General features: G+C 40.2%; 1 protein-coding gene across 4 annotated transcripts in view; it reads left to right on the forward strand.

Annotated features, from left to right (window-relative positions):
* The first annotated feature begins 643 nt into the window (after positions 1-643).
* The window catches only part of tanc2b (tetratricopeptide repeat, ankyrin repeat and coiled-coil containing 2b), a 156840-nt gene continuing 132480 nt past the window's right edge, over positions 644-25003 (forward strand). For 3 of the 4 annotated variants that reach the window (XM_028567225.1, XM_028567227.1, XM_028567228.1), the window contains exons 1-2: positions 644-1083; positions 17990-18103. The gene's annotated coding sequence lies outside the window, so the exon portion shown is untranslated. Of the gene's footprint in view, positions 1084-17989; positions 18104-24154; positions 24504-25003 lie in introns of those variants that run through there. The other variant, XM_028567226.1, reaches the window with a different exon arrangement.

Here is a 25003-nt window from a genome sequence, read left to right on the forward strand (position 1 = left end):
GTCAAGGATATAGACTAGCAACAATCAAACACAGTGCAAAGTTCATTTTACCCTATATGCAACATCTGGATTCATGATTGTAATTCTGGCTGATAGGCCTGTAATTTTATTGACTGATTGAGGAAGAGGTCCAGATAATGTCTGACACTGGCCAACCTTTTCTCCATCTGTCATTCCAAATGTCAGATGCCATGACCTGCATGGGAGATGAATTGAAATTTGATTGGCATCGACCTTGTTTCTCTTGAATAATTATGAATGATTTAGGTATTAGTGCCTTATTTCATCATACATAATTCATTAGGCCTGCCTTTCCACCCCCACTGTAGGCTTATGTTTGTTCCTGTGCTCCGTCTGTCCGCCTGGGAATTAAGCTGAGTCAAGCTGGTCAGTAAAAAATACCATTAATACCGGAAGTAAAGCAGTAATGATCACAAAAATGTAAAGCACGAGAATACATTTGTTTTTCATTATGTTCATGTGTATTTTTAAGCATGTTTAGATTTTGGGCTTGCGCGCTTTGCACAAGGCAACGCAAACATTGCAACTGTTAAGCGTTTTATTTTGAAAGCGAGTACCGGAAGTAGCATATTTGATGGCTCTAAGTGACTTGACACGGTGATAGGCGCAGGTCAGTGCTCCATGTTGCGACGCTGCGTGGCACTGGGCACCGACTGGCTCTGACTGCACCACACACACATGACTGTAGTTGTGAATGGCCCCGACACTTGGCACATTTTGCGGGCGAGAAGTAGCCGTCAGTCCGGGCACTGCTACCTGCTGCAGACCGTGCTTGCGCCGCGTACGCCAATGGGTGTCGCTACTGTGACCGTGTTCTGCATTTGGACTAAATGTAGCCGCTTTGATCGGTGCAGTTATTTTCAGAGTCACTTGCTTAAGCTATTTCGGACCGTTTGGAAACGTGCAGACTGGTCTGGTAATTTGGATTGAGGAGCAGCACGGAGCGCTGCAGCAGACACGGTACCCGGAGCCGCAGCACCAGCAGCAGCAGCAGCAGCAGGGGAGGCACGGATGTAATGCCAAAAAACTGACCAGAAAAACAAAGGTTCAAGTCCAGTAAAGGTAATCTGTCCTCTCTTTGTACAGCAACTTCTGCTCTTTCTCAGCCGCGCCTATTTACATTTGAAAGTTTATTTGATTTGACATGTAATAGCCTACAATGTGTGTGTTATATGTAGGTGTCAGGCTCCCGCAGCAGCCAATCTTTAACCTATAATGCATGTGTCTTGCCTCTGCTCATAGTCAAAGCCTATGAGCAGCTAAGCCAATAAACACCGCCAGTAGTGTTTAATGAGATAGACTTAGCCGGTCCTTTGTACACAATAACAAGCTTTTTTTTTTTTTTTTTTTAATCAGAAGACAGCAACATGTGCAATGCATTTTCATGACTTTCACATTAGAACTGTGCAACACATTGTTGTGTTGTAATATATGGTTTGTCGGTGATTGTCATTCATGCATATCCTTTAAAAATCAGGGAGGCTACCACATAATCTGCAGAGGATTTTAAAACAGAGGCTTTACAGGATGAATGAATATAAAGGTAATTATGTATTCATTCATACACAAATATATAGCTACCTTTTAAGGTGAATTTAGGGGACACTTATGCTCTGTGTGTAACCTATATTCAACACATGCAGTCTCGGGTATAAGGGTTTGCCCACCCAGACAACAAGCTGTCCGTGAGTTGTAGAGGTTTATATGGAAGAAGCTGTTCTTACTTGTTCAGTGGCTTCAGGCCAGCACCTACCTCACTCAGCACAGCCTATTATCTGACATCTGGTCCTTCTCGACAGGGTCTTATGTGGTAATAGTATGTTTCAACAAAAGGCTGTTAATCTGTGTAATGCCTGTTGTTTGGAAGGGGAAAACACTTATTTCCCTATGATCACCATTTAGCACACTATATGGTGGAAGCCTGCTTTGGATGTGAAAACCTTGGAAGTTGTTTTAGATGTTTTCTGTTTCTCAGTTATGTGGTTAGGATTAAACATGGTGCAGGTTTGTAAAATGGCAAAACTGTCACAGAAAAACATGTAATTTTTTGGGCATAGTTTACACACACACACACACACACACACACACACGCACACGCTTAAATCGCAAACTATGCCATTATGGCATCCAGAGAACTGCTGTGATAAAGCATTTATCATAAAAATAGGTCTGCAGACTGGTAAGATTTAGCTTCCAGTTCTCCTGGTTTTTGTATGAGGCTGGAGATGACTGCTATCTCGCTGTACTTTTTTTATTCAAGTTCTTGGTTGTCAGCTCGGCTCGGCGTAGATAAAAGACATCCTTAAGGCGTTCTCTCATCACATCAATGACATGAGCTAGTTTTGCTTCTCTCTTGCTACCCCACTCCTGACACACACGTGTGAGTTCACAGTCAGGAGGTTTTCCATTATGAGATCATGATGTTTTTTTTGTTTTGTTTTTAGATGACCAACCCTAAACTTTTGTCCTTCAGTGCTTATCACTCTCTGCTCGAGGGGTGGTGGGGGGTGGGAGGTGTGACAAGGCCTTGTTTTCCACAGTCTGAGCCAACTCAGTCCCTCCTGTCACGCTCACTGACAGGCCAAAGGTCAACACAAAAAAAAAAATTCTGCTGCAGCAAATTGGTGCAACTTAAGTTGACAGAAAACAGCCTTCAGTTTCACGCTGTACTTAAGAAATGCACAGTATGAATAAAACATGCCTCAAATCATTGAATCAAAACACACTAAACTGTAATTGATTGTTGAGAGCAAAATCGTTACTATCAACTATGCAGGATTAACTTTTTTAAGATAATTTTTTGGGCTTCATGGCCTTTAAGTGACATGAGAGCTTGAAGACAGGCAAAAAGAGAGAGGGAGAGGGAGAGAATGCAGCAAATTGCCGCGGGTCGGATTCAAACCCAGGTCACTGCCAAGGACTCCGCCTACATGGGGCGCACACTCTACTGGGTGAGCTGGAGGTCGCCCCTATGCAGGCTTCACTAAGTTGTCAGGAATTCAATTTACACAGAACATGAAATCTTAGTTTGTGTATCAGTGAATCCTTAATAGGAATGTCCACTCTAAAACACTAAACCTCTTAATGTAGTTAAAAACAGCTTCTTGTGACATTTAGCATTTAGTCCAAATTGTTAATTTGGCATATTTTATCTTATTCCACTGGGTATCTGTTGTTGTTTTTAAGCATGGCCACGATCGTTCTCTAACCAGGTGTTTATTATTTTAGTCATGACAACGAAGCTCCCCGAACCTTAAAGGTATAGTTTGGATCTTTTAAATGGGGTTGTATGAGGTTCTTACAGTGTTTCCTTTAGGATTGTTTTTAGCAGTGGGGGCTGGTCTGTCTGAACAACAACCCGACTCGGAAGAAAGCGAACGTTTTGACAATAAAGTACATCAACACAACAGTATGTGGAGTTAAACTGGACAGGCCCAATAAGCTCTGAATATTTCTACTTGTTGTTAAATTGCATTATGTCGGCAGGATAATTGAAAAAGGCAACCGCGTCTACATTGTGCATCTGCCCTATTTCTGATACGTGGTGGCAGAAATGTTGCCATGGAGGGCCGCCACTACAAAATCAACATAGAGGAAACACTGTCTTATCCATGGTCAGTGTATCACCTACAGTAGATGGTGGTCGGCACGCCCCCAGTTTGGAGAAACAGGCAGGAGTACTGACACAGAAGCTAAGCAATGTACTGCTGGACGGGGCAGCAGCTAAACCGATTTTAGATTTTTTTTAAAAAGGACACCTAAAAAAATGTATTTAAGTGTAAGTGTACGCTTTATTTCAAATATTTTCACTGCGTAACCTTGCCGCTTTCCGACGAGGATCTTAAGCCGTTATCTATGCAGTGTTTCCTTTAGGATTTTTTTTTTTAGCAGTGGGGGCAGGTCCGAACACCCCCCAAAACCTATGAAACAGAACTGACACTTTGCTGCAACACAAACAAATATATTTATTCACCTCTATTCACACACACCATGAGGCATATTTTCAGTTGTGATTGAACTATATTTTTTGAGTTACTATATAGGCCAACTTTGAGCTTGACATGTAGGCTAAGCATGCTGTAGCAAATAACAATAAACCCACTATTAATTATATTATCTTAATGCAGTGTAACTACTTCAGTATGTAAATAATACACCTAAAATACAAACGTGCTCTGCCATGCACTCTAACAATGCAGCCCTATTTCTGATACCGTGGGGGGCAGAAATGTTGCCATGGGGGGCCGCCACGGTCAAATCAACATAGAGGAAACACTGCTATGCTCTCTTGTATCTTTTCGAAGCCACCAGACTCCTTTGACAAAAACAGTAATTTAACGTCGCAGAACACAGGAGTTGCTGCTCTACCGCAGCCTCGATCGGTTAGTTAGTTAGTGTTATTGTGACTTTGGTGTTTTAAAGGATTAGTTTGGATACAACCCCATTTTAAAATATCCAAACTATCCCTTTTAACAAAGTAGTAATTTGAACCCAAACCATGATCTTTTCCTAAGCCTAACCAGGTGTTTCTTTGTGCCTAAACCTTAACTGTGGCGTCAGATCACTAAAATAATTTTTCAGCAGTGATTTGTAACAGTTTTAGAAGGCAAAATGATCAGATCATAAAATGCTTCTGTCACTCTAGAGGGCATAGACAAACAATTTAGTTTGGTGTTTAATTTGGAGGACTTGTTGATACAAGGGGAGATCCACTGTAGAAGACACATACTGTAGTTACCATTTTCTCTATACTGACAATAATGGAGATAGAACACAGTGTAATGTAGCCACAGGACATTTCTTTTACTTACTAAAAAACCTCTTGTTTCAGCATGGCTATTGCTCGTTTCACTGAATCCCACTGCTGCAATGTTCAAGCACATTCTTAATCTGTGGGCTATGAAAGTCATTCTTGGAAATGTAGAAAATCAGGAGTGGACAAAGGCAGGGTGAGACACAGTGGTTACATCAGAAAGGTCATAAAATAATAAAATAATAGATTGATATTGTTAAAGTTTAAACTCTAAGTTTTCCTTTGAAGTATCACCAGCACTTTTTTATAGACAGTTTTATAAAACTTATAGTAGTAACAAATATATATGACACTGCACTTTGTATTCTTTAAAGTGGTTGGAGTTAATTAAGAGACTTCTAACTGCAGAAGAGGGTTTGAGTGCTCCTTCAGATATGGAAAAGTCTGTTGTTTAATGAGGTAAAACAGTTATTTTGGTGTTCCATAACAGCACTGGGCGTCACTTTCTAAATCTTATCAGCTCTAAAAATGTGAGATTGTTTCCCGTACAGGGAATAAAGGTGTCATACTCGAGGATGTTTTGATTTATTTCCCTCAGCGCTGAGGGAAATGGCTCTCTTTTATGGTGTTTTAATCAGGGAAAGCAGTCAAGGAAACTAGGGAGAAAAAAAATGCTTGGCTTTTCAGTTTTATATGAATATGTGCATGTACAGTATGTGTGTGTTGCAGTATGAACAGTGTTATCATCAGTTTAGAAAAAAAAAGCAGTGCAAAGTGAATTCAAATTGATATTTCGGTCATCATTTTTTTTTTTTCTTGGCCAGTAACTCAATTCCGAACCCTGAGAGTGGGCAAGGCAGTCATATTATAAATACAAGGCAAAGGGAACCACAGCAACGGCGTCATACACAATTGAGTTATATCAGAAAACACCAGCAGCAGCTTTAACAAGTCGAGAAATCTGTGAATAAAGATATTCATGATTGTCCGTAAAACACTCCGAAATTGCCTCATTTGGAAGAGACACCGGTGCACTGAACTCCTTTAATGAGGGACTTATTCTCCCCAGGCATGTCCCTCATTTTGGTGTGGCCCTTTGATTATGTAATAATGATGCGAAAAAGGCGTCTTCTTAGCGCCTCATTCTTTCTTGTTAGTGAATGGAACCGGAGGTAAGCTGGACCGTTTCATCTTGGCTTTCCAGCCCTGCTGTCAGAGGAATAATGCTGTGGTTAGCTGCTGCTACTCTTTTGTCTCCTGTACTGCTGGGAGTCGGTGACATTCATTGACTTCTGATGGGTACATTTTGACTGTTTCTTGTACCTACTTGTACCACACCACCTTTGACTGGATGAAGATTTTGATTTTGAGTTTGTGTTAGCAATCAGCCCTCTTGCTGCAGTTCAGCCTCAGACAATTGAGGTTGTTTTGGGGTATTATTTGTTCCCAAATACCACTTCATATACCTATTCTGTGGCTTTGTTATTGCAGGAAAGTGATTCCGTCAAAACCACGACAACAATGTGGCAGTATCTTTAAAAAAATTAAATAAAATAAAGCCCAACCAGGGTAGATTTGAAGGTGCTGGTGAGACTTTTTTTGTTTTTCTTGTACATGTTTTTTGCCTGTTTTTCTTCAAACACGTTGGATATACACCTTTTAAAAAAGAATCCAGCAGCTCAACCAGAAATACAGCATGGGATCAAAGGGCTTTAGTGTTTTCGTTTGCTACATACAAGGGAGGCTATTATTATGATATGTAGGCCTAGTTACGGTTTCATAACAATAAATGGGAGCACTGCATCAATATATTATAACTTGAGGTTTGAAATTCTTTGACTTAATATTTAAGTCTGCCTGCTTTTCACAGCATTGTATTTTGTATATCTGGCAGAAGCATGTGTTCAGTTTAGGGCTGCCACCTCTTAGTCGATTAGTCGACTAATCGGTCGTTTTGGTCTTAGTCGACTAAGATTTCTTTAGCCGATTAGTCATTTTTTATGCTTATTCATGCTTAATTACTCATTTCCAAGAAACTTCTGAGCACATTTCTGGTAAACACAAGATTTAAAGTGGTGCTTTTGCAGGATTAATTGTGGAGAAACTCAGTTTTACAGATGGTTAATTAACTACATTTATATTGTGCTTTTCTAGTCTTAACCACCTCTCAAAGCGCACAGCTCTGTCAATTAAATCAACTAATCGATTAGTCGACAAAATCCTATAAGTGTTAGTTGACTAAGAATTTCTTTAGTCGAGGACAGCCCTAGTTCAGTTGCCATGTTTCTTACAGTCTATATCGTAGAAGTGTTGTAACTATTACCACACTACTATATGTCCCAAAAGAGAAGGTGTGTTATAAGATCTGCTGTTTTAAAATAAGAAAGGCTGTAGAGAATATAATACAGTCTGATATGTATACCTTCCTGTGATGTTTTCTTTACTGCTTCTTATTTTTATCCACGCTTCTCCAGTAAAGACTACAGCTGATTTATAAAGCATGTAAAAACCTCTGATTTGTACATCATGTCATTAGCATTAATAAATGCACTAAATAACTGTGTCTGCTGTGCGGTGTGTGGAACATGTACCTGTGGAAGCCAAACAACAGAACTAATAAGACTACTACTTAATCATGATCATGATCATCATAATCATAATTGACTTGCTGGCCACTGTGTTCTGTGTTTGCAGTTTGCACTGTGAACAATAAATAACCGGGAAAGCAACTTGGTGGAAATGGAGCACAGCTGGTAGCTTAAGTGGCCTGTGAATGCCCTGCAGACGAAATTTAAGTGGTGTTCTTTTGTTTGGACGTAGAAAATTATCTTTTAAAAAGCTAATAAGGCCGGAAAGATGCTGACATGTAACGACATGTTAAAACTGATGAATTTCTGTGAAAATAGCCTGGGAGTAGAGGCCTGTTCTTGCTCAGCCTGGGAAGTCATTTCTACACATTTCCCCTTAGTTTGCACTGTCATATTGGCAGTTACTGGAGTCTCTGCTGCAGTGCAGATTTAATGAAATCAAGTTCATCACTTCTCTCTGGACAAGTTGAAGTGTTACATGCATTCCTGTATGTGTGCTATCTCTTAAAAGTACATGACATTACTCGATTCTGCCAAGATGGCTAGGCTGTTAGTTATCTAGTATCTGGTCAGTTTGCCACTCAAAACTTTCCTCCTTGGAGGATCTTCCCGTTAGCCTATTAGGCAGCTGCTTGAGCCAACCCCATCTGCTGATGGCAGATGAATGGCAGAGTATTCATCAGGCTTGAAAGCTGTGTCTCATAGCTGGAGCAACAACTATGCACTTGGCCAGTGTTGTTGGGACCAACCAGTGACCTCTCATTTTTATATGCATAGTTTTGCTCCCACCAGGTAGTTTCCACTTCTGTTTCCTTCTGTGCACATCCAAGTGTTGTGCTCATCTCTGTGTTCTCCTTGTTCACAACATCTGGCGTTACTATTAGCAGATTGCCAAGGACTTAGCCATCCGTCATGAAAGCTGTGCATCTGAACCGTGTGCTTTATTAGGTTCGCACAAGACAAATAGGGTTACCACTATGTCATCTACGTAATGCTTGTGCATTGACACTGCTGCTGCCAAGGCTTTTTAAATGTGATCTGTGGGCCGGCGTGAAGTTGTCAACTGAAACACTAGTGCTCTGTCACGTCTAAATAGCGCCACTGTTCGTGTGTGTGTGTGTGTGTGTGTGTGTGTGTGTGTGTGTGTGTGTGTGTGTGTGTGTGTGTGTGTGTGTGTGTGTGTGTGTGTGTGTGTGTGTGTGTGTGTGTGTGTGTGTGTGTGTGTGTGTGTGTGTGTGTGTGTGTGTGTGTGTGTGTGTGGTTAGCAGTGGGAGATGGGCCTCTGCTCTGTAATGTGAAGTGCTATTAATGGGTTAACTCCATTATAATTTGCCAGGCATTTCTGTGTCTGTAGACCATAATGGACACGTTGTTGTTAATACAGCTGCTTCCATTGGCTTTGTGTGATAAAACAGGGTGTGACGATGAGTGTAGGAGTGTACGAGAAAAAGATTTTATGAAAAGTAGCATTGTTTTGAGTTTGGGCCAGCACTGTTTTCAATGATACTCTTTGTATTCACAAAAAAAAAACCTGAAAAATAATACCAGTCCAACAGCTGAAGAGGATACCGAAACAACCTTAATTCTCCATAGCGTAACTTGCAGACTCTTTTGTCAACAACTGTTTTCAAGTTCAAGAATGAACTTCCAGAGGCCCCGCGATACGATATTATCACGGTACTTGTGTCATGATACGATATTGTTGCGATTTTAAACACATTGCGATATTATGCGATATATATTGCAATTTATTACCTTTTTTCCAACTTCAAATGATGTCCCCAAAGGAAAATAATTGTCTAAACTAAAAAGATACATTTCTCTGTTTGTTCACCTCACTTAAATTTTCTATGTAGTGGACTGAAAAAGCAATTGATTGTATTATTCTAGTACCAAAAAGTTCAATTATCATGTGCAATTCATGTATTCAATTCAATAAAGATCGATACTTCATCCGTGTATCGATACAGTATTGCCACTAAAAAATATTGTGATACTATGCTCCCCCCCCCCTAGCGAATAGCCAATGAGAGGCCAGTTCACAGTGTGGTCAGGCAGAGCCAGCTTCACCATTGTTTTAATAGTTTTTTTTTGTACACATTCTGGGAGCTGATGACTTTAGTCTCTTATCAGTTGTCAGTATGTTGTTGTCGTGTTGTGTCAACATATTTGTGATATCAAATCATTTAGCACCATTGTAGCCAAAGAGTCTGCAGGTTTTCATTACATCTGCTCAGTTCCACGTCCCTATGCTATGACATTTTTGACAGAAAAAAAATCTGTTCTTTGAATAATGCCTTTGAAAACTTAATCTGGATTTTTAAATTCCTCTTTGTCTCTCCAGTCAAAACACTGTGTGGTCAGCCCAGTGTTTGTCCCCCCCCCCGCCTCGCTCTGCCTAAGAGTGCCTAAAGAACCTTTTTTTTCATTCTCAAGAGCACACAAATGTGTATGTTCAAGATTGTATTTTCTAGGCTTGGAAATATAGATTTTATTCAGGGATAACCTATTAAATAATGTGTAGCAAAAGAAGCAATATAACACACTGACTGTGCTTTACTAAACATTCTAAATGCAGTGCCCACAACACATTTTGATTAAATGAATCAAAGCTAAGTGAAGCGGCCCTTGGTCTGCATGCTGTCAGTCTGGAGCCCTTTAATGCTACGTGGCACAGTATGCAGGCTATTTTTAAGAACTATTGTATTTAACTCAAAGCCAAAATGGTTTTACTCAAGCTGCACACACTTGTAAATTTCAAAAAGGAAAGGGCATGCAGATGAAAAAGATGTACTCAGTTTTCTCGGTTCAACCAAATGTCAGATTACTGACCACAACGCTAGCAGCTGCATGGGTTTGGTCCCTTGCAAATGAAAAGTCTCAACTCTAGCTTTACTGTGGGATCTACAGTGCTGTACCCCTTGGTGGCACTTATGTGATGTAAGTATAATGCACTTTGTCAAACGCAGTATTTTAAAGTGCTCATATTATGCTTTTTGGCTTTTTTCCCCTTTCCTTTATTGTGTTATATATCTTTTTGTGCACGTTATAGGTTTACAAAGTGAAAAGCCCAAAGTCCCCCCCAAAGGGACTTACCATCTCCAACAGAAAACACTGTTCACAAACTGCTCCAAACAGCTCTATTGTAGTCCAGCCTTTACTTCTGTGACAAACGTGCGTCACTTTGTAACACACGTTATAATGCTCGCCTAGCAGCTAGTGTGGCACGCCCTCATACTCTGCAACTGACTAGCTAGCAGCTACTTACTGTGCATGTGCGACTCCCAACAAAGATGGAACAGAAGTGAGATGCCTCACTCTGTAGCTAAAACAGAGAGCTCAACACACAGGGTGAAAAGAGGAGCTGCAGCAATGTGCAGTACAACAAAAATATGGTGTTTTCTGAAAATTAAACCACATAAAACTATTCTGGTAAAACCTCTAAATACAATTATGAACCTGAAAATGAGCATAATATGAGCACTTTAAAGATCCTGATTTTCTGTGTAATTGCAGACTATTCTGTAATATGTTCTTCAAAATGCATTAAAACCTTTTTAAGGATTTGCCAGTTTTCTCTGATATGAACAGATAATTGGCCTTGTTGATAGAGTCCATACACAGACAGCACCAGGGCAGATTTCAGTGAGTGGCTTTCTTCAACAGTGGCTTGTTTTTAAGGTAGGGGGGTGGTAATAAAATATGTCCTTGTTCAGGCACTAGAGTTCATTGTGGTAGCAGTCAGAACATAGAGTCCCCTCTGAGTCTGTCTAAAAATACTCCATGCTCCTCTGCCCCAAACTACACACCAAGGGGCAAGAATAAAGAGGAGCTGCATGAGGCTAGGTGAGCAAACATGCAAACATGCAGCACTGAGCAGAGCTAAATGCATTTCTCTTCCATACACTCTGCAAGAGTGCAAATATAAAGAACTAAAAGAGCTAGTAATTCAGGCAACTGTTGGAGCCTTTGGGGTAAGAGTTTAGTCCTCCTGTACAAACATGGCAGCTTGTATCACCATATCACCTTTAAAATATACATTTTAAAAGCCAACTTTTAACTGTCTATCAGATATTTTCGGATGCAGGGTTTGGAACTTTTTCTATGATGAGTGTCAATTTATAAGGATGACGACAACCCGTGTGCCACTAGTGTTTGTTAACACGTATGTCATTTATTTTCAATGTACACTATCGCTCAAAAGTTTGGGGTCACTTAGAAATTTCCATTCCACTCCATTATAGACAGAATACCAGCTGAGATCAGTCACTTTGTTTTTTTTAAACAGGGCAGCAATTTTCAGATGACATTATGTGCTTACATAATTGCAAAAGGGTTCTCCAATGTTTTCTCAGTTAGCCTTTTAAAATGATATCAGATTAATAAACAGAATGAGCCTTTGGAACATTGGATGAATGGTTGCTGATAATGGGCAATGTAGATATTGCATTAAAGATCAGCCACTTCTTTCAACAGTCAAGAACTATTTTGCAATTATGTAAACACATAATGTAATCTGAAAACTGCTTCCCTGATTTAAAAAAAACAATGCAACTGATCTTCTGTCTGCAATGGTGTGGAATAGAAATTTCTAAGTGACCCCAAACTTTTGACCGGTTGTGTATGTGGCTATAGTAAGTTACACTTAGGGCTGCAACTAACTATTCTTTTCATTGTTGATTAATCTGTCAATAAGTTTCTCGAATAATTGATTAGTTGCTTGGTCTTTAAAATGGTGAAAATGCCGACCAGTGTTTTCCAAAACCCAAGCTGACGTCCTCAAATGTCTTGTTTTGTCCACAACTCAAAGATATTTAGTTTACTGTCACAGAGGAGAGAAGAAAATATTCACATTTAAGAAGCTGGAATCTGAGATTTTTTACTTTGTTTTCATAAAAAAATGCCTCAAACCTCAAAATAGTTGGCCATTAATTTAATAGTTAACAACTAATTGAAGTGTTACACTGTCTGGTTTTCTGTAATGTCAGTTTTTCAGTAATGTGCCTCTCAACAGTTCCTCTGAATCCTGAGTATGATAGTGTCTTTATTCGGCAATCCATCAAACCAAACCTCTGCACCATCCAGGAAAGCCTTCTTTATGTATTCTCCGTCTGTGAATGGTTTCCCACGTTTAGCAGCTCACCCTCTTGTTTGACTCAGCTTTATCGGATTCATCTTTGAAGTTGTTCTCATACTGAGTTTTAAAATGACGTGTTACACTTTCTCACAGCAAAATGCACATTCTTCTCTTGCAATGAACCAAAACTCCGGTGTCCAACTGGTGAAGACTGCATTTTGCGTTCATGACAGTGGGGGAAAAAGTACTCCAATCTTCTAGCTTTATCCATAATATGATCATAATTTATTAGTTGATCTATATTTTGTTTATTTTATATTAGTAATCTGAATCTACAAAGTAACTAAAGCTGTCAAATAAATGTAGTGAAGCAGAAGTATAAAGTAGTATAAAATGGAAACACTCAAGTAAAGTACAACTGTTCTCAAGTAAAGTACTTGAGTAAATGTACAAACGTACTTCCTAGTTCCATTCCACCTCTGGTTATTAGTGATTTATGTTGTTATGAAGATCCATGAATGTTTTTCCTCTTGCCTCTTTACCTCCCACGGCCACATGTTTTTTATAAAATGCTTTAAAACGTGTTTTCCGGAACACAAGATTTGAAGGAAGCATGTCTGATACAAAGAGCGCCAGCCTTCCCTTAAGGTCAGGGTCAGCCAGTTTCACAGTGGGCGACAAGACACCTAATGAGCCTCTAATTGATATCCAGCTGTAAGCCCACCGAATGTCAATGCCAGTTCTAAGGAAGCTATGTTACGTCCTCTCTTCATTTAGCCAAGAAGACATTTAAAGGCCCTGAAGCATACATTTTTAATATGGAGCTAAAGGGAGGTAATGACACAGTGGTTGGTTCGTGAAATTGTCAGTGTGTGACAGATAACCCAAACACATACAGTATGTATACATTCTCAGTTTCTTCACTTTTGGTTTTATTTTGATGTAGAAGAAGGAGAAAATTAACCATGCTCTCTTTCATGAATACGTTCTTCTTTTGGTCAGCTGTAGTTCTTCTGCCTCCTCCAGCTGTATCTCTGGGATCTAGACAAAGAGAAAGAGAGGAACCCATTTCACTGGAGGCTTCACTACCATGTCTGTTGCAGCATTAAGAGCTGAGTAGTAGCCCCACTCTTTTATGAGATGGACTAACTGCTGTAATGAGATGGATTTTTAAAAAGAAGCTAATCTTCGGGAATGCTTTAACACCAGCTCCCTAACCATATGCCATTCTCCACGCTTTGAAGTCTCCAGCCCCTCTGCCAGGACAGCTCTCACACTGTGTTTGCCTGAATGTTTCATTCATCTTGATCAACGCTGAATGAGATCAAGCTAGTGCTGAAAATAGCGGCAGTGGCTGCAAAGCAACTGCAGACTTCATCATGCTTGCCTTTGTTGAGTGTAGACCGTCAGATGGCACGTGTTTGGTAAGAAGGTTTGTTTAAAGTCGATCCTTGTTAATTCAGTGTGCTCGCGTATTGGCTCTGACACATTGTCATTTAAACCTGTACCTGCCACTTAAAGCTCAGACACATGCCAGGCTGCTGCTCAGATATTCTATTTTTATTTCTTATGATAAAATATTTGAGGCAGTATAAGTAGGTGTTGGAGGTGGTTGTGTTTCTCAGCCTTGCCTCTTCTTACAAGGTAGTCCAAAACTTTTTGTATTTGGATGGTTCGGAGTGCTTTTCAGCCTCTTTCTGCTTGCTTCCCACACGACCACATTGGCAACATGTTTTAATGAGCCAAGTTCTTTGCACAAGAGGCAGGATTTCTCATTTTTAGGTCCAGGAAGAAAGGGCACCTGTGCTTAAAGGGTACTGAAGCAGGTGAAAAGAAGAGTGTTGTGTTGGTTTGGGGGTAAAGCCCAGACTGTCACATTGGCGATTGTATTTGGGTCTTGAAAGAGTAATGGGCCTCGGCAGTACTTCACAAGTCCATTTGAGGGGAAATGTCTTGTTTGCTGATGAGTAGGTCTGTGTTAGAAGTTCTAGCTAATGGACTAATGGGCAATGACACCTCTGCTTGATTCATTTCCTGTATGCTGAACGTGAACAGGTGATAAAGCACCTGCAAAGTAACTAGAGATGGCCCGATACCATTTTTTGCTTCCCGATACCGATTCCAATACCTGAACTTGTGTATCGCCCGATACAGAGTACCGATCCGATACCAGTGTGTCATATATTTTATTATGTTTTAACAGCTGTATACTATTATCCCTGTATGGATATGATATTATTTCTATCTTTGTGAAACATGAACAAACACAAACAATGAACGCCACAGAACTTTCTTTTATTGTCCAGTTTGACAGTCAGTTATAACGGAAAAAGAACATAAATAATCTACTTTAACGTAGATTTTCTTTAGGGCTTTATTACGTGGTATCGGTGCATAAACTCCAGTACTTCCCGATACCGATACCAGCGTTTTTAGGCAGTATCGGAACCGATACCGGAACATCTCTAAAAGTAACCGTGAAGAGCCACTGAACGCAATGCAAAGCAAAGATGGGTTGTGGACGCATGTCTGCTGCTGGGAGCTTGTTAATTTAAAAGGTTGTTAATTTACACAATGTTTACTATGGACACAGGGAAGAATGAGAAATATATGAGAGAAAAACAAAACATTATTTTTTTAATGTTAACGTGTAACAAAATGTGTTTTCATAATGAATCTATTGAATTAGATTTTTTTGTTGATTTTAAAGATTGTTTTTGGCATTTTAAGCCTTTATTTGATAGGACAGCTTAGACATAAGAGGGGAGAGAGAGGGGGAATGACATCCAACAAAGGGCCGCAGGCCGGAACCGAACCTGCGGCCGCTGCAGCGAGGACTGAGCCTCTATATATATATATAGGCGCACACTCTACCAGGTGTGCTACCCAGGCGCCCTGAATCTGATTATAAGATTCAAATGTATTGTCATTGTTATAAGTACTGAGACAACAAAATGCTGTTCCGCCCCATGTTTCAGATCTGCTCCAAAATGTAATGGCTTCTTCCTTGGCCCATCCACATACGATACGAAACCGAGGAAGAGGAGTGGTTTCTTCATGATGTGAAGCAGTGTAAAAACAAAGGGCGAACATGAACAGCTAGACTTTACACAGAGGCATTTGTATTACATGAAAGCTTAAACACTCATGGCCTCTGAGAGGGAGATGAGAGGAGAAGCTTAAATGTCATATTTATCAGTGAAATGGAGACTTAGAGTGTTGGTCTCATAATTTGTTTTGATCTTATTTCTGGCCTTTTCAGTTAATAATACCGAAACCCAGTGGACCAAGGAGAATTACGCATTCTGAGATTTAAATGGGCTTTCTGTAGGGGCTGAGATTTCAATGGATGTTTCGTTTTTTTCACATTGTATGCCAGATTTTGTTTCAGCAATCCATATCGTTGTAAACCAGACAAATAGCACAGGGAGGTGTTTTGCTCATGCCTCTCTTCTAATCATCGTCTGCTGGGCGGACAGCTGCCCGGCCTTTGTGACCTTTCTAGTTTCAAGTGACAAGGGGAGTCGACCTTGGCAAACGCTGCATGCCTTTAACCATTAGCTATCTTCTCCATTAAAGAGTTTTAAATAACCAAACCTTTTCACAAAAGTTTAATTTAAGGAAATCAAGAAAATACATGATGTGGGATTGAGGAGTGGCATTTCATTAAAAGATTACTTTGTGGGATTCCACTAACATTCTATTAACTTTATATTAAAGTAAGCCAAATGTTACCCCAAGCAAGGCTTCACAGACGCTATTTAAATTCCCCCTCCAAGCCTGCAAAGCCCCGAACAAAAAATAACTCTGAGAATCAAACCGATAATGATGGAGATTTTATTATAATTGCTGTAACTTATTTAGACTTCCATTGGTTGGCTCATCTTAATTAATGTGTTGGCAACTCAGTGTGAAATTCAGATTAAGTCTTATAAAGTGTTCCCTACAGAGAGCAATGTGCAAACTATAATTAGAAAATGAAAAAACAAAGTATAAAGTCCACGTGACACCCTTGAGAAAACTTGATTATTATGTTGCTGTTTTGTCTGATGACTTCTTTTGTGCAGAAATGACATTCGGCTTCCTTTCAAAATCTGTCTTAGTTGTCCTTTATGAATATGAGGAAATCAGCTGCATTGACACTGGAGGATATTTCGGAGGGAGAATTGAGGGTTGGTTCAAGGACTCTGTGAAGCTTGAGTGAATTTGTGAATTACACTGGGAGATGTTTTCTGTTGGTGTTTGTTAAACAAATACTGGAACATTATTTTTGTAAGTTAATTTTAAACCAAGTAATGTCCTCATTAAGAAGGAGTTTGCTAATCAGTTCTCTATGGAGCAACCTAAATGCCACTTGTGTTTATGTAATTGCCTGAAAACCTGAACATAAGTTGGGCCAGTTTTGGAACTGTGGGCCAATGCATCAATCTTTATAAGGATTTATTGCACGGTTTATAACCGGATGAAAGAGAATATGAAAGATAAATGTCAAAGACTGGATTCAAAAACTGCATGGCCACATGTGTTTTGAAACCATCACTGCCCAGTGGCCACATATGTCCATGCGTCCTTTACGTTGGCATGAATGTCAAGCAGTACATCCACTAGAGGGGGCTCGGAACAAATCGGTCTGGCACTGACCTCCACTTTTCCTTCACTACCATCCAACTCACATGTGATTCCTGTCCAATCTCCTCCCAGCTATTCCAACTGTTTGTTCTTGTGCCCGGGTGAAGTAACGTCATATAGATGTTTAAAATTTCTCACCAACTTGCCTCTCCTCGAAAAGTTCCACCATTTAAAAAATGTCTTGTTCTATGGTGTCTCGCTTGAACTATTTGCTACACTGCCCCCATGATTTCCAGTGGTACTGCTCCGTTTCTGTATCCGTAAGCTTTCAGAAAACCCCCACAAATACGGACGAAATGAACGCAGAGTACAGACACAAGGCTCTGTCCATATATGTATCTAACGTTGAGCATAAATGAGCTTTAACATGCCAATTTAGATGCACAGTGTCTAAAGTCTTTTGATAGATTTTGTTGAGAAGGAAGAAACCAAACATTCAACAACTCATCTTAGTGTTTATCTCATGACTCCCACACAGAAATGTCAGTCCCCACTCTCCCCCCTTGTCCTTAACTCGCCACCTAATGACATAATGACACATTTGGTCAGAGTGTTTAGAGACTGTGTGGCTCTACATTACAACTCCTGAAAGCAGCACTTTAGGTCAAATCCTCCCCCCGAAGAGGGTGACAACTGTGTACTGTCCTACTCGAGCCTTCGACAACCAGCCCTTGTAGCTACCCCCAAACGGCGTTGTTTGCATCACCAACTACACTTTGTGTTCTCTGTTAGAAAAAAGATCATCAACAGTGAACAGAGCGAACAGTGACAGTCCACTGCATTGACTTGCCACACCACTGAGCCGGATGTCAAATTGCGTCTGCCCCCTCTGCTGTGTGTCATTACAGGGCTCTTTCAGTCCATTGCTTGCCTTGAGTTAAAGTTTATTTTATTTTTCTGTCACTGTGGTTGCCTTTGTAGAAGACTGTTGGGTGCCCTCTGGAGAGGGATCGGGACTTTGGTTCAGCCCAGCGAAATGTAGCGCCCCACTGCCCTCAAAGCCGGATTTGGAGACCTGCCTGCTTTCTACTCATGGTGAGTCATCTCTCAAGTTTCATGCCACTTGAACCAGTGTATAAAGCCGGGAGCTCTTTTCACCTATTGACGCATCACACATCGAGGTCATCATGTGACGTTAACAATACATTCATTGTTAACCTTGTGTTTTGAAAGTGGGCCAAGGACAGGAATGCATTTACATTATTTATTCTTTTTGGGGTGATTCTGATGCAAACATTATGTAAACTTGCAGGACTTTTTTTATGTGTGTTTATTGCTCTTTCCTAACCCCTAAAATGCATACAGGAGCAAATCAGCATTTAATAATCGGGATACCTACCTTTTTTTTTTTTTTTTTAAATGATAGTTTTAACCTTTTAGATTAAGGTAACAGTCAGGTCCATCTTTGCATTTTATCTTCCATTTTAGGAAAACCTTTGTTGGCCTTGAAGTTGTTTAAACTTGTCATATAAAACAAGTTCTGTATGGATTCACTTTCAGGAATTGTCTTGAATATACCGTATTATTGTTTGTTAAAAATCCTGCATGTCATCAAACAAAAGAAGCTGTTAACGTGATGGACTAGAAATCACCTTTTACGCTTTACAATTTAGTGAATTTATGCTTTAGCCTTAGCTGTCTATCAAAAATCGTATTTTTAAGTCCCGGGTATTGATCGATGTGCCGGCTTGGGGCCATATGTAATTACTCTGTGACTGGCCAGCCATGAAATTGTTGTTTGGCTCTGAAATAGATCCAAAGTTATTTTGTATGAAGTATTTTATTTTTTTTTTTTTTTTTTTTGAAAGGCCTTCTGGTGCTGCCATAATCGGAATAAATATGACCATGGCAGCACCAGGAGTCGATTAGATAATTTCCTTGGCCAATAAATAAGGTAAGGAGTTCATATCTGAGTGTGACCTCTGCAGTCTCGTTACCAGAGTTTAAACACTGTCTTCTCCACACATTATGTCTGTAGTCTGTTTCAAGTATGTGTCTGAAGATGAACAACTTCTGTCAGCTGTTAAAGGCTGCAGAGAGGTATGCAGTGTGACAGTCGCAGGCTCACATGTATGCAGCTGTGGCCTGCGAGATGCAGGCTGGCAAATGGAGTGGAAGAGAAGTCCCATTAAACCCTGGCTCTCCTCTGAGAAGGAGGCTAACGGCTTTGAACACTGGCCTCTCGCTCCCTGGCAGAAAGTGCTGACACAAATTTTTGTCTGACTAAAATGCCTTCTGACCGCATGACACTGGCTCTTTTCTTCCTCTGAGATTCCACGGCCATAAAGCCGGGGCTACACAAAAGAGACACAGTCTGCGAGTGCTGCTTAGGAGGTGGCATGAATTATAATCATACCATAAACTGGCGCAAAGGTCTGCATTACTCACATTTTAGAGGGCGAGGAAGGAATTTCTTTGTTTGAGCAGTTAATTGGGTTTATATGCGCACAATCTTTTCGTTTTTCATCTCCTGCACATTTCACATCCTGGGAAACAAATTAATTTATTTCTGCAAGCCTCTCTGTTGAGCGTGCTCTTGTTAAGCAGCATCACATATACAATATGTTCCTCTACATCTTTTCAAAGATGCACAAATCCTGTAATTCGCAAGCGTCCTGGACGAGAGACAGACTGCCTTGTCCCTTTTGGCATGCTGTGTGGATATGTCAGTTAGTGATTGACAGGGCTTTGCTCTGGTGCAAAGATGAAACATGACAGTGTCTCCAGGCACATTAAGCACCGGAGTCTAGTCCTCCAATTGTGCATGTCATCAAATGGGATGTGCTGTTAGCCTCTGGAAGCTTTTGGCGGTGGTGGTTTGCAGTATTTTTTTCACAGCGAAGCTGTAGTCACTACAGGCCTTGTGTTCCTGTTACAGTAAAAACAGATCCATCGTATAGTATAGTCAGGCTAGTATCGATAGTATAGTCAGGCTTTGACCAATCAGATGCTCCAGGCTGTAAATCTCTGCTCAGTGCTCAAGGGGATGATGATGAGAGTGATCAGTGTTGTGAAGTTGTTGAAGGGGATCTGAAGAAGACCCCAGTGGGGTGTGTGGGTGGTTAGCTACAGCCCACAGCTACTGAAGGAGAGCTGTGTCAAATCTGACACACTGAAACCCACAAACGCCAACCCTGACAGCCAGTTGTGACGGGAACTAATTTACAGGCAGGGAAAATTCTGTTTGAATTGTGGAGGAGCTGTCCTCCCTGGCTTGATCTGGTTGCTTTAGATTTTTAGTCATCCATGTATGGTGGTAGGTAGGCTAGTTTATATTTATCTCTGTTAGGACATGTAGTCACAAATCGGCCAAAGATTTAGAGCAGATGAAACAAGAGTTTATTTTTTCCAAGTCGCTGGAATGTACAAGTAACGTGATGCAGGTAGGATGCACATTACTTTTTCTTACAGACATAATACAGAAGCTGCAGACGTTTGTTTTAAAGATAGATGGATAAAGACTGAGGAATGCTTGAGAAGCTTTCTCGCTGCACTGCTTATCAAGAGGGCTTGTGCAGTGTAGTCTTTTCTAAGGCAAAACACTCAGACAGACCTTGGCTGGGTACATGTGTGTGACACAAAACTCTCACCCACCGAGACCTGGGGTAATTCCTGGTTGGGCTACCTCTGGATTAGTCATGCATTCCAGCTAACACGGTTGGGAGTGAAGTGGGAAGCCAGGGAGGGATTGTGTTCTTGTCACTGCACTTCAGCCTGAATGCAGAGGGCTGGTTGAGTAGCATCTTAACCTCCCTGTGAAGTAAGCAGCGTAGTATGTTCATCTAATGGGACAATTAACCATCCAGCTAGTGCTTTTGACTCACTAGGTTGTCTGTCAGTACTCAAACATGCAGCTGGTTTAAAAAGAAATGCTCTGTGTTTTCTGTCAAGGTGTAATGGTACACAGAAGTCATGGTTCAGTACATAGCCCGGTTTAGGAGTCACGGTTCGTTGCGACTTTGGTACAGCCGGAAAAAGCTCAAATGCATAGGGATTAGGGCTGCACGATATAAGGGAAAATATGCGAAATGCAATAACGTATCTATAGCCTAACTTGCGATAGATGAACAGATATGAAAGTGTACTCAGTTGCTGCTTTCAGTATTCTGCTAAAAAACGACCTATTGCTTGTTAAATTTAAAACCAATGAAAGGAAATCCTTCAAACATTCTTTTATTGAAGAAATTGAACATTGACTTGAATATTAAAGGCAGCGCTAAAGAAGAATGACAGTTACATTAGAAATTGTAGTTTTCTGCTGATATTTTTTCTGAGTGTCTTTCATGATATGTCGCAGCCTTTCGCGATGTGTTTATATTGCGATGACGATTAAAACAAATAAATTGTGCAGCCCCAATAAGGATATATTTATTTTCATTTATTTCAAACAGACAGTAGTGCAAGTGTCAAAGACAGACACAGTCCTCTTGCTGGGGACTGAGGTAGCATTTCTTATGCTATTTAATTGAAAATAAATGAAATCAAAAATAAAGCTTGTTCCATTATTATTATTATTCTTTATTAGTCCCATCACTGGGAAATTTGTCTTGGACACCGTGCATAGTCTAGTCATGCAAAGCAACACGATCAAAGTACATAAAAACACATGATCAAATACGTAAAAACACAATAATAATAAATCATTCACACAATACAGCATCCATTAAAAAAAAAAAAAAAAAAAAAAAAAAAAAAAAAGAAAGACAAGAAGGCAGTTCACAGTATTTCATTTCTATTTAGCGCCTTGATTGCATTAGGAACAAAGGAGTTTTTTAGTCGATTGGACCTGCACATCAAGACCCTGTACCTCCTTCCCGAAGGTAATAATTTAAAATTGTCATTCAAGATATGTGTATCGTCTCTCACAATTTTCTTGGCATGATTTAGAATTGAAGCATCAATAGCTCTTGGGGTGATCGTTCCCCCACACCCCCTATAATTTTAAAAGCCATGTGCACCAATCGTCCCAACCTTGATTTTAATTGGACAGTCAAATTACCATACCATGCCGTAATACCATATCTAATCAAACTCTCAAAAATAGACTGGTAGAACAAATACATAATTCTCTGATTTACTCCGAACGCTTTTAACCTTCGTAAAAAATATAGCCTCTGCTGTAACCTGGAACAAAGATTGTTGACATGAGAAGACCAACATAGTGCATTATCTATATAAACTCCCAAGTACTTATGTGAAGGTACCTGTGCAATGATATTACCATATATCATTACCGGACTATGGTCTCTTACACTTCTAGGATCAAAAATGATCTCTACAGTCTTGGCTCCATTCAGTATTAAGAAGTTATTATCGCACCAGCCAACAAATCTGTCTACCTCAGAGAAATAGTGTGAAACATTATCTTTCCTTTTTAATAAGCTTAAAATTGCTGTGTCATCAGAAAACTTAATAAAAAAAGTGCTCTCTTGACTTGCTACGCAGTCATTGGTATATAATGTAAATAAAATCGGTGAACAGACGCATCCCTGCGGGGCTCCCGTATTTGTAATTTTAACCTCAGAGTACGAGTTGTTGACTCTCACTTGTTGTGTGCGATTGTTCAGAAAGGAATAGAGCCATTTGATACAGTATGGATTTACATTAAGTTCTTTTAACTTTGTGGTCAGCAATCTAGGATTCAGGGTATTGAACGCTGAACTAAAATCAATAAAAAGTAAACGGGCATATGCTTGAGTGTCTTCTAAATGACTAGTCACTAAGTGAGAGATGCAGTTAATGGCGTCCTCAGTACCTCGCCTCTCCTTATAAGCAAATTGAAACGGGTCGAGTAAATGTTTAACATGATCCTTCAAACCCATTAAAACATATCGTTCAAAACACTTCATAACATGTGATGTTAGGGCCACAGGTCTGAAATCCCGATTCTCCATTGAGTTCTGTTTCTTAGGGACTGGTATAACAATAGATTTTTTCCATAAGGATGGGATAGTATGTAAATCTAAAGATTTTTGAAAAATTGGGCAGAATGCCCTGGAAAGCTCTATTGCACAGGTTTTCAACAAAAAGGCTGAAATCCTATCTGGACCCATAGATTTTTTAGAGCATACATCTCTAAATAAAGTGCTAACCACCTGTGGGTCCACCACTATCCTCTGACCTGGTTCACATGTTACATTATCCAGAACATCCGTATAATCATCTGGCGACTCAAATCTAAGAAAAAAATCATTTAAATCGTTTGCCCTATGTTCGTCATCATTAGTTATAAAATTTCTATGAGGGGATGTCATATTTGTCACAAGTTTCATTGAGTCCCATAGGTTTTTGAATTCCTGTGGCATAATTATCTTCTATTGTATCTCTATATTTTTTCCTTGCCCCCTCAATAATATATTCAATTCTCTTTGGACTAATTTTAATTTGATTTTATCATTATTTATGAATGCCAACTTCTTCCTATTCAAACATTCCTTAACTTCCTTTGTTATAAAACTTTTGTTATTTGGAAATACTGTTACAGTTTTCTTCTCCACAATAGAGTCCACACAAAAATGTATATAGTCCGTTGTAGTTTCTGTAGCTGTCTCAATATCCATTTCGTAAAAGATATTCCAATCCGTGGAATCAAAGCAGCCTTTTAAAGTCTGTATGCTATCCTCCGACCAGACCGAGATTGTCTTTGTGTGTGGCTTAGTTCCTTTTAAAAGAGTTTTATAGATTGGAATCAAATGGATAGTGTTGTGATCACCATTAGATAAAGGAGGCTTGGGCATAGCAACGTATGCGTTTTTAATGTTTCCGTAGCATTTGTCCAGAATCTTGTTACCTCTAGTGAAGCAGTTAATATATTGTTCGTATCCCGGAAGCATGAGCTCCAGTTTACACTGATTAAAATCTCCAAGGATGAGAATTGGGGCCGCTGGAGTACGCCTCAGTTGTTCGTTGACACAGTCACTTATGCACCTGGCCGCATTTGCGGCATTCCCGCTTGGTGGAACGTACACCGCACAAATAATGATGTTTCCAAATTCCCGCGGTAAATAAAATGGTCTTAATGATAGACATAATAATTCCACATCGGGATTACACACAGTATCTCTCACCGTATGCTGTTGGCACCATTTGTCCTTGACGTATATGCAGACACCGCCGCCTCTGGATTTACCCGAGTTTCCATCCCTGTCTGCTCGAACAAGCGAAAACCCGTCCAGCTCAACCAGAGAGCAGGGGATGTCCCGATGAAGCCATGTCTCCGTGAATACCATCAAGCTGGACTCACGGTACTCGTGCCATGTCCTTGTAACCGTGCGTAACTCCTCGATTTTATTCTTTAAGGACCGCACATTACTTAAAATCACAGACGGAAGAGGAGGTTTATCACCACGGCTCCGAAGACGGCGACGGACACCTCCTCTCTTCCCTCTTTTCCTGGGTCGCGCCGAAGATGCACTCTTCCTCCTGATATCAACAGGTAAGTCCGTGGGAGGCAATGTTGTTTCAGTCCTTAAAAGGAACAGTTCCGCTCTGCTATAACTCAAGGATGGTAACGTTACACCGACCAATTGTGCAGATGATACGCGATTCAAAGCAAGGATCCTCCCACCAATCAAGATTAGTAACAGAATTTGTACCAAAAATGCCTTCATTGTGATCAACGCTTTCACATTAAAAACATCATAAAAACAAAACAAACAATTAAGATCAAGTTCGACAAAGCAACAGACTGACAGTGCACGTGTCCGAGTCGCCAGCTGAGCAGCGCCACCGGAAGTTGTACAGGATCATATGCGTTCATTAGGAGAAGTGTTACAAATAGTTCCACCTTAGCTATATGCCACAAACGCTATATGCTACAGAACAACATGTTTGTTGTTGCATGTTGGATGCTTTTCCATTCACATACAGTGGAGCAACGCAGACATGCCTTATCTGTCTTATACACAACTGTCACCATTGTTGAAGTTGTAGTTT

Source organism: Perca flavescens, chromosome 21 (assembly GCF_004354835.1).
Source record: "Perca flavescens isolate YP-PL-M2 chromosome 21, PFLA_1.0, whole genome shotgun sequence".
Lineage (NCBI taxonomy): Eukaryota > Metazoa > Chordata > Actinopteri > Perciformes > Percidae > Perca > Perca flavescens.